The sequence below is a fragment of the Tamandua tetradactyla genome, chromosome 2, assembly GCF_023851605.1.
Source record: "Tamandua tetradactyla isolate mTamTet1 chromosome 2, mTamTet1.pri, whole genome shotgun sequence".
Classification (NCBI taxonomy): Eukaryota; Metazoa; Chordata; class Mammalia; order Pilosa; family Myrmecophagidae; genus Tamandua; species Tamandua tetradactyla.
In genome coordinates, this window is record NC_135328.1 from 61,049,624 (window position 1) to 61,063,007 (window position 13,384).

Consider the following 13,384-nt stretch of genomic DNA (forward strand, 5'->3'; position numbering starts at 1 on the left):
GAGTTGAGAGGTTATCCTGGAGGTTATTCTTATGCATTATATAGATGTCACCTTTTTAGTTTAAGGTGTATTAGAAAGGCTAGAGGGAAGTGCCTGAAACTGTAGAACTGTGTTCCAGTAACCATGTTTCTTTAAGATGATTGTATAATGATAAAGCTTTCGCAATGTGACTGTGTGATTGTGAAACTTGTTCTGATGCTCCTTTTATCTATAGTATTGACAGAAGAGTAAAACATACAGATTAAAAATAAATAAATAATAGGGGGAACAAATGTTAAAAAAAATTGGGTAGAGGGAAATACTAGTGGTCAATGAGAGGGAGGGGTGAGGGGTATGGTATGTATGAGTTTTTTCTTTCTATTTCTTTTTTCGGAGTGATGTAAATGTTTTAAGAAATGATCGTGGTGATGAATATACAACTATGTGATGCTCTCATGGGCCACTGACTGCACACCAAGTATGAAATGTTCATACATTAAGAATTTTCATGTTGTATGTGAATTGGTTTTACTGATTAAAAAATAATAATAAAACTTTCCCACAAAGAAAACTCCAGACCAGTGGCTTCACCAGTGAATTCTCCCAAACACTGAGGAAGAAAATACAACCTACCAATTTCCATAAAACTGAACAGGAGGCAATATTTCCCAGCTCATTCCATGAGGTGAATACTCCTTTAATAACAAAAGCAAGCAAAGATGTTACAGGAAAACTATAAAAAAGAACACTTCATGATCATAGACACAAAACCTCTTAACAAAATTTCAGCAAATTAATCCAACAATATATTAAAAATATGTAAATCATCATGACCAGGTAGGTATATCATGGGAATGCAAGACTGGATAAACATTTGAAAATCAATCAGTATGAGTTACAATGTCAATAGACTAAAGAAGAAAAACCATACAAATCTCAATAAGTGCAGGAAATGCATTTGGCAATATCTAACACTCACAATAAAATGCTCAAAGAACTAGGAATAGAAGGGAACTTCTCAATGTGATAGAAGGCACCACAGAAATCCTACAGCTAGCATCATACTTAAGGATTAAAGACCAAATACTTTCCTCTTACTATCAAGAACAAGGCAAGAAAGTCCACTCTCACCACTCCTACTACCATCAATCTGAAAGTTAGTGCAATAAGGTAAGAAAAAGTAATAAAAGGCAATCAGATCTCAAAGGAAGAAACAAAACTGCCCTCTTCTCAAACAACATTGTTGTTTACGTAGAAAATCCCAAAGGAAGAAAATAAACTACCAGAACTAATATGTGAGTTTAGCAAAGTCACCTGGTACAAAGTAAACATACAAGGAGCAATCATATATGTATATACTGTCAATGAACATTAGAATTTAAAAGAAAAAGTATCATTTACCATAGCATCAGTGTGGTATTGGCATAAAGACTGAAAAAACAGTTCCATGGAACAGGATACAAAGTCCAGAAATAGATCCACATATATATGGTCAAGCGATTTTCAACAAAGTCACAAAGGCAATTTAATAGAGAAAGAGGTTAGTCTTTTTAACATTAGGTGCTAGAGCAATCGCATATTCTTATGCCAAAAACCAAATAAATAAATCCCATATCTCATACCACATACAAAAATGACCTGGCCAACACCAAAAGAATGATTCATAAAAGAAAAATATTGATAAATTGGATTTCATCATCATTAACAACTTCTGCTCTTTAAAAGACATTACAAGAATGAAAAGACAAACCATAGATCGGGAGGAAATATTTGCAAATCACGTATCTGGCACAGGACTTGTATCCAGAATGTATTCTATAAAGACTTCCCAAATTAATTAACTAATAATTTTTTAAAACACTGAAAAAAATGGGCAAAAGATTTGAACAGGCAATTCCCAAAGAAGATATCAGAAAATGGCAAACAAGTGACTAAAAAGATGCTCAGCATCATTAGTCATTGAAGAAATACAAATTAAAACCATGAGATACCACTTCACACCTATAGAATGGCTAAAATTGAAAAAACTGACAACACCAACTGCCAGGGAAGATACAGAGCAAAAGGAAGTCTTATGGAGATTTCTAAGTGAGGATGCAAAACGGTGCAGCCACTGCAGAAAACAGTCTGGCAGTTCATCATAAAGTTAATCATACACTTATCATACAACCGATCAATCTCAGAAATTAAAGCAAATGTTCATATAAACACTTGTACTAAAACAACTCAAATGTCCTTCAACTGGTACGAAGGTAAGCAGTTTGTCCTCAGAAATTCAAAACCAAAAAAAAAAAAATTACTCAGAAAAACAAAAACAAAAAAACAAAAAAACTATGAATAATCAACAAAATGGATGCATCTCAGTTGTATCATACTAAGTAAAACAAGACTACATATTACATGATTCCATTTATATGACATTCTAGAAAATGACAACTATAGGGATAGCACAAAGATCACTGACTGTTAGGGATAGGGGCTGTGGGGAGGGGCTGGCAATAAAAGGGCACTGAGAAACTTGGGGGAGTAATAAAATTGTTCTCTATTTTGATTGTGGTGGTGGTCAGTAAAAACTCACAGAACTATGCAATAATAAAGGTGAATTTCTTCTGCACGTTCACTACAACTTAATGAAAAAAATTAAAAATCAAAACAGTGATGCCTGGGCCTATTCCCATCCTGGCCTCTTTCTCTCTGTATGACCCTGGTATATTTACTGAATCTCTTGAGCATTAGTCTATCTATCTATCTGTCTATAATATGGGAAGAATACAACACATTTCACAGCATTGCTGTGAGCATAAAAAGTTAAGGGCTAAGCACGGGGTTGAGGAAAGAGCTATGGTCTGGGAAGGGCCCCTGGAACAAGTAATGTCCTATATCTTAAACTAGGTAATGGTTGTACAAGTGCTGCTTTAAATGACTTGTTAACTATAAATATATGTTTTATGAATTTTCTAAATGTATATTTGACAATAAAAGCAGTAAAAAAAAACAGGTATTATGCTTGGTAGCTTTTTTTTAAAATTTTTTTTATTGTATAGTATAACATATATACAAAGCAAAGAAATAAAAAAAAAGTTTTCAAAGGACTCTTCAACAAGTGGTTACAGGACAGATCCCAGAGTCTGTCATGGGCTACCATACGATCCCCTCATATTTTTCCTTCTAGTTGCTCTAGAATATAGGAGGTTAGAGGGCTTAAATACTTTTTTATCATCACAATCGGCCTTTTTTCTTTCTTTTTTTTTGTGAACAATAACATATATACAAAAAAGCTATAAATTTCAAAGCACAGCACCACAATTAGTTGTAGAACATATTTCAGACTTTGACATGAGTCACAAGCTCACAATTTTAGGTTTTTACTTCTAGCTGCTCTAAAATACTGGAGACTGAAAGAGATATCAATTTAATGATTCAGCATTCATATTCATTTGTTAAGTCTTATCTTCTATGTATAATTCCACCATCACCTTTGATCTTTCCATACCTCTCTTTGGGGTAGTTTGGGGTATGGTAATTCTAAATTTTTGATATTGGAAGGGTCTGTCACTAATATGGAACTATCTGATGTTCTGAAGAAGCTGGGCTAGATTTCAGGACTTCTCTGGAACAGGGACCCATCTGCAGGTTGTAGGTTTCTGGAAAGTTACTCTAGTGCCTGGAACCCTTGTGGAATCTTATATGTATTACCCTACGTGTCCTTTAGGATTGGTTGGAATGGTCCTGGTTGGAGGTTGGCAGGTTATGATAGGTAGCAAAGTCTACCTGAAGTTCGCAAAACAGTAACCTCCAGAGTAGCCTCTCGACTCTATTTGAGCTCTCTCTGCCACTGATACTTTATTAATTACACTTCTTTTCCCCTTTTTGGTCTGGATGGAATTGTTGATCCCACAGTGCCAGGTCTGGTTTCATCCCTGGGAATCATCTCCCACGTCTCCAGGGAGACTTTCACCCCTGGATGTCATGTCCCATGTAAGGGGGAGGGCAATGATTTCACTTACAGAGTTGGGCCTAGAGAGACTGAGGCCACCTCTGAGCAACAACAGAGGTCCTCCAGAAGTAATTCTTAGGCATCCCTTTAGGTAGTCTAAGCTTCTCTGCTACCTATATAAGCTTCACAAGAGTAAGCCTCATGATCAAGGGCATGGCCTATTGATTTGGGTATCTCTAAAGTTTGACACAGTATCAGGGGATTCCCTGATGGTAAGGTTTAATAGTTCCATATTCTTTCTTCCCTCCCTCAGGGGACTTTGCCAATACCTTTTGGTTATCTGCTTAATATACACTAGGATGTTTCCAGGCATTACAATAAGCTATATGGGATTAAAGGACCTCTTTCTTATTCTGTGCTCCCTGTGTTTCAGTTGTTCCAGTGAGCTAAACAGATAGGTTGAATTAGATTATGCACTACAGAAAAGTTCAGTTTCAGGTCAAATAAACCTTTCTTCCATTGGTCTCAAAGAGTATGTGTGGTTCTAAAATACAGACACTGTCTTCCTTACCCCTATGTTCTAAATGACTTTAACCCCAACCTGTTCGGCTTTGTTCTTATCTCTAAATATCAGGTTATATATATAAAACAGTCTCTCAAAATCCAGAAATAATAATCACCACTCCGGACTTAATGTGTCTGCTCTCAAAGCTTATAATCTAGGCCTCTGTTTTCTTATAAGCATTTTCTAAAGGTGACCATACCATTGTTGTTTTTTTGTTTCTGGCTTATTTTGTCTCACCAAATGTCCTACATGTTCATTCACATCGCTGCAAGGCTCATGACACCGTTCTTTTTTGTAGCAGCACAGCTTTCGTTCATAAGTATACACCATTGTTCGCCAATCTACTTCTCCTTCAGCGCATCCTTCAGCCACCTGCATTCATCGGGCATCATTCAGAGGACCCAAAGCCCACATCCCTGTTAGCTTTTTAAATTCTAAATCTGCTGCTTCACGACCCAGGAAATGCAGCATTTTGGCTATGGCCTTCAACTTCTCTACCTGTTAATGACAGTAGGAACAGAGAGTCACAAGTTCCTCCTCTGTTATAAACATCTAGAAGGCTCGTGCTTTCTCTCAAATTCTTATAAAAGTCCACAGACCTAACAGGAGCATCCAGCCTGAGGAGAGGAGTGTGTGCATGCATGTGTGAAAACTTTGGCTGAAGCTATCAATTCAGAAGGTTCTTTAGGTGAGAGGCTGGGCCTACAGTCCCCAGAAACTGCCCAGGCGCCTCATGAGTTCCAGTGGACCCAGGCACTATGGGCATATGGGAAAGCAAGCCCCCATCAATAGTGAAGAAAAAGGCACAAGAAGAAGAATGCAAAACTGAAACGCATACTCCCTTCACTGAGTATCTTTCTCATGAGTAATTAAAATTTCCAGAATCATTCATTTTTCCTCAGGAACCTTTAGGGGTAGTATTATTGATTTACTTATTTGGGGGGTTTTAGAGGTCAATTTTTTTTACTGTGACTCTTAGTAAGAAATATATCTTACAACATGATCCTGTACACGTGTACATGTTTAAAAATGTGTAACTGAACCCAAAGTTTTGTGAGACAATCACACTTTTACTACGTATGATACTCTCTGATGTTTCTATCTGCTCTATCTTATTTCATAAAAACAATCCTGATAGGGACTCTCTAAAGGGGTTTCATTACTTATGATTGGATCTGGGCACAGTCTTAGGATCTTTTTAAATTTTTTACTTAAAAACTACATTTTATTCTTTTGATTTTAAGATGGTGGCCATCTTTAAGGGTATCATGATTAGTGTGCCAGTTTGAAAGGATTTATGTACCCTAGAAAAGCCATGTTTTAATCCTAATCAGTCTTGTGAGAGCCACGGTTTCTTCTAATTCCTATTCAGAACTATAGGTTGGAAACTTGATTAGGTTTTCTCCACGAAGTTGTGGCTCAGTCTATTGTGGGTATTAAACTTGATTAGGTATAGATGTGTCTCCACCCTTTCTACATGGGTCTTGATTAGTTTACTGGAATCCTATAAAAGAGGAGATATTTTGGAGCAAGTTCCCTTTTGAGAACGAGGAGAGAGCCACAGAACCACAACAGAATGATAGAGAACCACAAAGTCCACTAGCCTGCAACCTTTGGAGATGAAGAAGCACGCCCCTGCGGAGCTTCATGAAACCGGAAGCCAGGAGAGGAAGCTAGCAGACTGTCGCCATGTTCTCCATGTGCCTTCCGAGGTGAGAGAGAAACACTGAACTCATTGGCCTTTCTTGAATGAAGGTAATCTCTTGATGGTGCCTTGGTTTGGACATTGTTGAAGACTTGCTTTAATTTGGATATTTTCATGGCCTTAGAACTGTAAACTTGTAACTTATTAAATTCCCCTTTTTAAAGGCCATTCTGTTTCTGGTCTATTGCGTTCTGGCAGCTAGGAAACTAGAACAATGAATGAGGTATAGGTAAGTTTTTCCCTTGACTAAAGTGATGTAAGATAAACAGTTTACTGAAGCGTCTCCTGAGAGTCTTTGTGGTTGGAAAGTCTAAGAGCTACTAATATACCTTTAACTGAAAAAATTCCTACTGTATAGAAGAGGTTGATCCTCCTTGACCTGTGGGCACATGTAAAAAAAATACTTACTGTAGCCTTGTTTATATAATGATAAATAGGTGGAAACAACCTCGAAAAAACGGATTTAATAAGTTGTGAAATAATCATGCTATGAATAAAGAAAGGGAAAATACTGCTTTGATCCAAAGGGAACACAGTGGCTAATCAGTGATTTCACTGGAGAATTGCATCAGCTAGACCCTTGGCATGGGCAGGTGCACTTCAGCAGAAGGCTGGAGAAATCAGTGGATTGAAAAGATTTTTCAGTCATAAATATTTACATTTGAAAAAAAATAGTTTAAAACCACGCATTTTCTGTAATACAGTCTATAAGAAGTTTAACTCAACAGTATCTTGGCTACCTGGTTGCTAGGCATATGCAAAGTTCTACTCCTCAAATGGTGGGGCAAATGCCATCCCCCAAAGTAGTACCAGAATTTGTGGGAAGGAGCAATAAGGAGACTCAGATATTCGTCAGAAAGCTGGTATGGAATAAAAGGGTTTAGAAGCATATATTTGAAGACCCAGAATAAATATACAAAATCCACTTTCTCAAGACTGAGTCGCATGCACATCGACGCTATGCATGTGTAAAACAGAAAAACTAATAAACAAACAAACAAACACAACACAGAAACCAAGGAAAAAAAACTTTCTGACGCTGACCACAAGATCTGTAAACAGGCAAAAATCCATAAAGTAGAATCATGACATAAACACAAAATCCAAATCTAAATAATAACCATATAGATTAACCAAGTCATTTTTAAATTGATAAAGATTTAATTTTTTTTTTTTTGGTTAGGCAAATTTTTTTTCTCGTTGCATGATTTTTTTTTTTTAATTTCAAAATGTCTAAAATTTACAAACACTGCACTCACCCAGTAATAACTCCTCCTTCCCTAAACCACTGGTAACCTCTAATATACTTTGTCTTTACAAATGTGCTACTTCTAGATATTTCTTATAAGTGCAATCAAACAGCATTTGTCTTCATGTGTCTTACTTATTTCATAAAACATATTTTCAAGGTTCATGCATTTATGTTATGCTCTTTGGCACTATGGCCTGGTCCCCAGGAGAACAGCTATCCTAAAGGAACAAGCTGGATGCTTGAAAATGCATCTCCACTGTCTAGTTCCTGGGTTTCACTTGGAGGAATGTAGCATAAGCTGCATTTGTATATGAGGGCAAAAGTTTGCAAGGTAACAAACAGTTGGCTTCTAGAAGCATGTGCCTCAGTGACAGACACTTACCTAATACAGAAGGCAACAAAAGAGTTATGGGAAATTAGCATAAATGGAATCTCTTTAAAAAAATGCAGCATGCATACACAGACTTCCTGAGACCACGTGCAAATTTGTATGATTCAGACCACAGGAAGCTACAAGTGTGGTCAGCTCACCCAAAGGATATGAACAAAAATAACTTGGCAGAGTAATGGCAGGGGAGTTAAGGATGTGGCTGCCAGAGAAGGCACTAAACAGCAGCTGAATTTCAGTGTCACCTGGGAAAAGGCACATTCCCCATTAATTCCTGTACATGTACAGTAAAACTGTAATTTTCCCCTTATGTCTTTTACATGTCATGTTAAATGATTAGAGAAATGCATTCTGATCCCATATGAACCCAAGAGTGAGGAACTCTCATATTTATCTAGCATAGAGCCTGGCAAGTAGGTAGCACTTAGTAAATGTGCATGGTTTTCCGAGGGAATTGCTGGAAAGCGGGGATGGGGATGGCAAGAAAGTTATAATGGGAAAAATATTCATGTTTCCATCTGGACATTGATGGTCTCGGTTTCTTGATCCAAAGTTGGGATGCAACTTCTGTCAGAAGCATTAGGATTGGGGGTGCAGGGATAATGATATTCCCATCAGAGATGAATAAATCAATTTGGGAAATAAAGATAACAGAAACCAGTCAGCACTACCAGAGAATGCCATGTGGGACTGGGAGATGGATGATTCTATAGCTGAAAAGAAAGGAAACTATTTGCATGAATAAGATCTATGTAGAAGCAGGTACACTAGAAAAATGGCAAGGAGTGCAGGAAATGGATCTGGGGACGTCTTTCTGCATAAGTTTGAAGAAAAAATATATACATATATATGACAAAGTAAAAGGAAGAAAACCATAAGAATGTGGTCAGAGGATACGTGGAAGATAAGAGGCTAAGAAATTCAGACAGCCCCTTATCTTCCACATATTCAGCTTAAAAATGAGTACACTGGGCCACCTCTGAGCAGCTCCCTGGCACGGCAGCTCAGTCTCTCCTTTCCTCACGCAGCCCCTGCCCCAGGCCCCCATTACCCTGGCTGTGGCAGCCGAGTTGCTGCAGTAGTAGGACAGAATTCGGCATGGTTCACTTTTTCAGGCACCGCTATCTAGTCTGGAGGGAAAAGTACATAATTTTCTGAAAACAGCTGCTTTTGTTAACGAACCTGTGGTCTTCATCTTCTGACGGACAAGCTATGTTTTGCTTGACTTGTTTCTGAAGAACACACCCTAAGCCTTCACTCAGGCTGAGAGCCGTGTCTGCAGGCCTGAACGTCTCTCCCTCACTTCAGACTGGCACACCTGATTGGCACTTCAGTGAAAGAGACAAGGCCAGATTCACAGTTCGCACTGAGACCTCACTGTCCGTGTCTCAGAGCCCAGAGCTCTCTGTCACAAGGCAACATGAAGACTCCGTGTGGTTACACGACACTCTTATCGAAATGACAGACTATGCTGGGCTTACGATTCCACCTGTACCCACTAAACCCGACTTTGATGGCCATTAAGATGCAGAAACTGGGAGGGGGTGAATGTTCTATGACCAAAGAAGAATTTGCCAAGATGAAGCAAGAACTAGAAGCTGAACATATTTCTGTCTTTAAGAAAACTGTATTCTTCCACAAGGTATTTCTTCAGCGGCTTTCTTCTCACCTTGCTCTCAATAAAGCTCATTACTTTCATGTTTTTCTGGAATAGGATCAGGATCGATTAGGCAGATGAAGAGATGTGTGCTGGGTTTTTTAGAAATGTGGTGAAAAGTGCTGATGAAGTCCTTTTCTCTGGAGTTAAGAAGATTGATGACATCTTTGAGCAAGAGAAGAATTAAAATAGGATTGAGACTCATGTGCTAAAGCTGACAAAATGACCAGATCTCATAAAAGTGTTGCAGATGACTATATCCACACTGCTGCCTGCTTGTATGGCCTGGCTTTAGAAGAGGCTACAGTCATCACAAACTATCTTTTCAGTTGTCTATTTTTGGGGGGGTGCACGGTCCGGGAATCGATCCCAGGTCTCCTGCATGAAAGGCGGGCATTCTAACCACTGAACAAACTATTTTTTGAAGGTTGCTGAGTTATTTGAAAAATTTGGGAAAGTAAAGAATCGAGTCTCATCAAATGAAGATTTAAGGCTGACAGAGCTCCTAGGATACTCCATGCTCAACATTGAGGCTGCTAAGGATCTCCTATACAGGTGTATCAAAGCTCTCTTTTAACTATGAAAACGTCAATAAAGCTCTGATAAAGCATGGTTAAAAAAGCAAAGACGTCAAGTCGGCTGAGGCATACCGGCAAGAGTGCTGCCAAAAATCTGACAGCTTCCTGAATCTGCAAAAGAAGAACTGACAAATTTCAAACAGAAGAAAATGGTAGCTTTTAGAAAGAATCTAATTGAAATGCCTGAACTGGAAACAAAACATGCTAAAAACAATGTCTCCCTTTTGCAACGCTGCACTGTTTTGTTCAATAACTGATCAGCCTTGATTCTGAAAGAAGTAAAGAAAGCAGATGTGAAAGTCAGCATCACTTGCACTTAAATCATTAGCTACAGAAAATTTAATAATAGTTTTGACTTTAGTTTAAAATTATGTAAATATTTTTTCTAATGTTAGAAAAAAACTAATATGTTTTTTAAAACTATTTTTATTGCATGTTACTTGGGCATAACTAATCTTTTCCTTATGCATTTAATACCTCAAGTTGGGCAGAATTTAAATACTAGGTTCTCCTGTAGTTTGTCTTTAGTTATAAAGAAAGAGTGCAGGAAACATGTGCCTTCAGGAAACAAAAAATTACCTGGCACATGTCTGTCTCACTATTTCATGTGCCTGTGTTCCCACAAACTGAATATTTTAGGGGAGGGGCCAGTTAGAATAAATTATTCAGCACCTTGTTGCAGGTAACAGACATTCCATCCCTTAATCGTGTAATTTTTCTCTTCTTGTTAATTTCATGGTGTTTTAGTTGTCTCAAGTGTCTGTATTATAATGAAAGCAGGAACATCTCATTTTTGTATTTGAGATTTAAATATTTGAAGGGAGAGAATTATCTAAAGGTAGAAAAACAATATGGACTACTTTAGAAACAACCAGACCTACATTCAGAACTCTGAGCCCTTCTTGAACTGGCAGTGGAGGTATACTGTGTTTGGGCTGTTGTTTTTTTAATAAGCTATAAAATAATGAACCATGCTGAAAAAAAAAAGGCACATGGAATTGGGGTGAGCTATTCTACATATTTACTTCCTTTAGAAAAGTGGTTTTGCTAAGATTTACAGCCACCTGCTAACAGCCTTCACCCCCAATCAGCAACTATTTGCAGAACTTTTGTGATTAGGGTAGTGTACTAGTTGGAAGATGTTATGTACTCTAGAAAAGGCCATGATCTTCTAATCCATTCTCGTGTATGCAGACTCATTGTGGGTGATCCCTTTGCTTAGGTTATTTCAATTGAGATGTGACCCAATGCGTTCAGGGTGAGTCTTAATTCTTTTACTGGAGTCTTTATGAAAAGAAAAAACACAGTAAAATGACAGAGAGCTCAGAGAGAAAAAGTCCCCAGAGAAGCTGAGATATAAGGACACACAAAAAGAAGCTGAGAGAGCCACTGAAGCCAGAAACTGAACACAGCAAAACCCAGGACAGAGGGACCAGCAGATGCCAGCCATGTGCCTTCCCATGTGACAGCAGCCTTTCTTCAGAGAAGGTATCTTCCTGCTGATGCTTTAATTTTGGACATTTTTATAGCCTTACAATTATAGTTTGTAAGCTAATATATGTAACATTGCCTAAAAGCTATTTTTGGTATATGGCATTTCAGCAGGTTTAGTAAACTGAAATAGTGTTAGACGGTTCCTTAGGATTTGTGTAATCTTAATAGTCACCTCCTACTGGACATTGAGAAGATAATAGCCAAAGTTCAAGATTTTGAAACCACTGTGACCCATCTAACAATTTTTCCAAGCTCATAAGCAGGTATGCTAACATGAAGAAGGCCACTGCTCCTAAGGAAGGTATGTTAGTTATTTAATGCTGCTAGACATTTAGTGGTTTAAAACAACAACAAACAGTTTGTGAGTCAGGAATTTGGCAACAGCTTCGTAGGGTCTTTGGTAACTGAGGATGCAGTCAGGTAATCAGCCAGGGCTGCAGTCACCTGAAAGCCTGCATGGGGCTTTCCAAGCCTACTTACATGGTGGTAGACAAAGGCCTCACTTCACCACATGGGTCTATCCACAGGGAAGCCTGACTGTCCTCACAATACGGCACCCGGTTCCCCCAGAGTAATTTACCAAAGAAAGAGAGCTAATAAGAAGTCACAGTACTTTTTATGACCTAGTTTTCCAAGTCACAAGCCATCAATTCTGCTTTCTTCTATTTGTGAGAGGTCACTAAGTCCAGCTCATACTAAAGGGAGATGAATTAGTCGTTACTCTATGAAGAAAGAACTATCAGAGAATTTATGAACATATTTTAAACCACCACAAACACTGTCACTGGAGTTGGTGACAAACTCTCCCAGAACAGCTCTGTGTGAATTTCGTTGTTTAGCCCCCTTCATTTTTGGAGACTGTGCTGCTTTGAATCTATTATGTACCCCAGAAAAGGCATGTTTTAATGCTGATCCAATCTTGCAGGGCAGAAACTTTAGATTATCTCCAAGGGGGTGTGGCACGCCCAATTGTGAGTATGACCTTTTGATTAGATGGAAATGTGACTCCACCCATTCCAGGTGGGTCTTGATTAGTTTACTGGAATCCTTTAAAACAGGGAACATTTTGGAGAGTGCTCAGAACAGAGACACAGATGCCTGGAGATGTTATGAGCACAGCAAATGTTCCCATGTACCTTCCTATGAGATGTTAAGCAAGCCAGAACCTGGAGACAGCCAAGGGAAGCCAAGAGATCAAAGCCAGCTCCAGAGAAGAAAAGTGAGAAACCCCCATAGGAACAGAAGCTGAAAGCAATGAACCCCAGGAGCAAGGGACCAGCAGATCCCAGCCATTGGCCTTCCCAACTGACAGAGCTGTTCCAGACCCACTGGCCTTTTTTGAATTAAGGTATCTTTCCTAGAATGCCTTAGTTTGGACACTTTCATAGGTTTAGAACTGTACACTTGTAACGTATTAATTTCCCTTTAAGAAGCTGTTCCATTTCTGGTATGTTGTATTTCCAGCAGCTTAACAAACTAGTACAGAGACCCAGAAACTCTTCTGTTTGTGTCCAAAGTTACATCCTCGGATTCAGCCAGAATGAAAGAGCTACCAGAGACAAGGCAGGAAGACATAGTTTGCCAGAGAGTGCATCTCCATATCGGTGCAGACCCTTTGCACTTTCTGGACAGCTGACTCCCACCCAGCCTTCCTTGGTTGGGCACCTTTACCAGCATCCTCCTCATGAAGAGGTCCTGTTGGGCAAAAGGGTCCTGAGTACTATCATGGACCAACGTCTGCTGGTGCACTAGTCAGAGGATCACAATGATAGCATGATTGTGCCTCCGAGAAGTGATGCTAACTTCTCCTTCCTCCCACTCAAGGATTC

The 13,384-nt window shown here is 38.8% G+C and overlaps 1 pseudogene; it reads left to right on the forward strand.

Annotated features, from left to right (window-relative positions):
• The first annotated feature begins 808 nt into the window (after positions 1-808).
• Positions 809-10,318, forward strand: LOC143656331 (sorting nexin-5-like; annotated as a pseudogene).
• Positions 10,319-13,384: the final 3,066 nt, after the last annotated feature.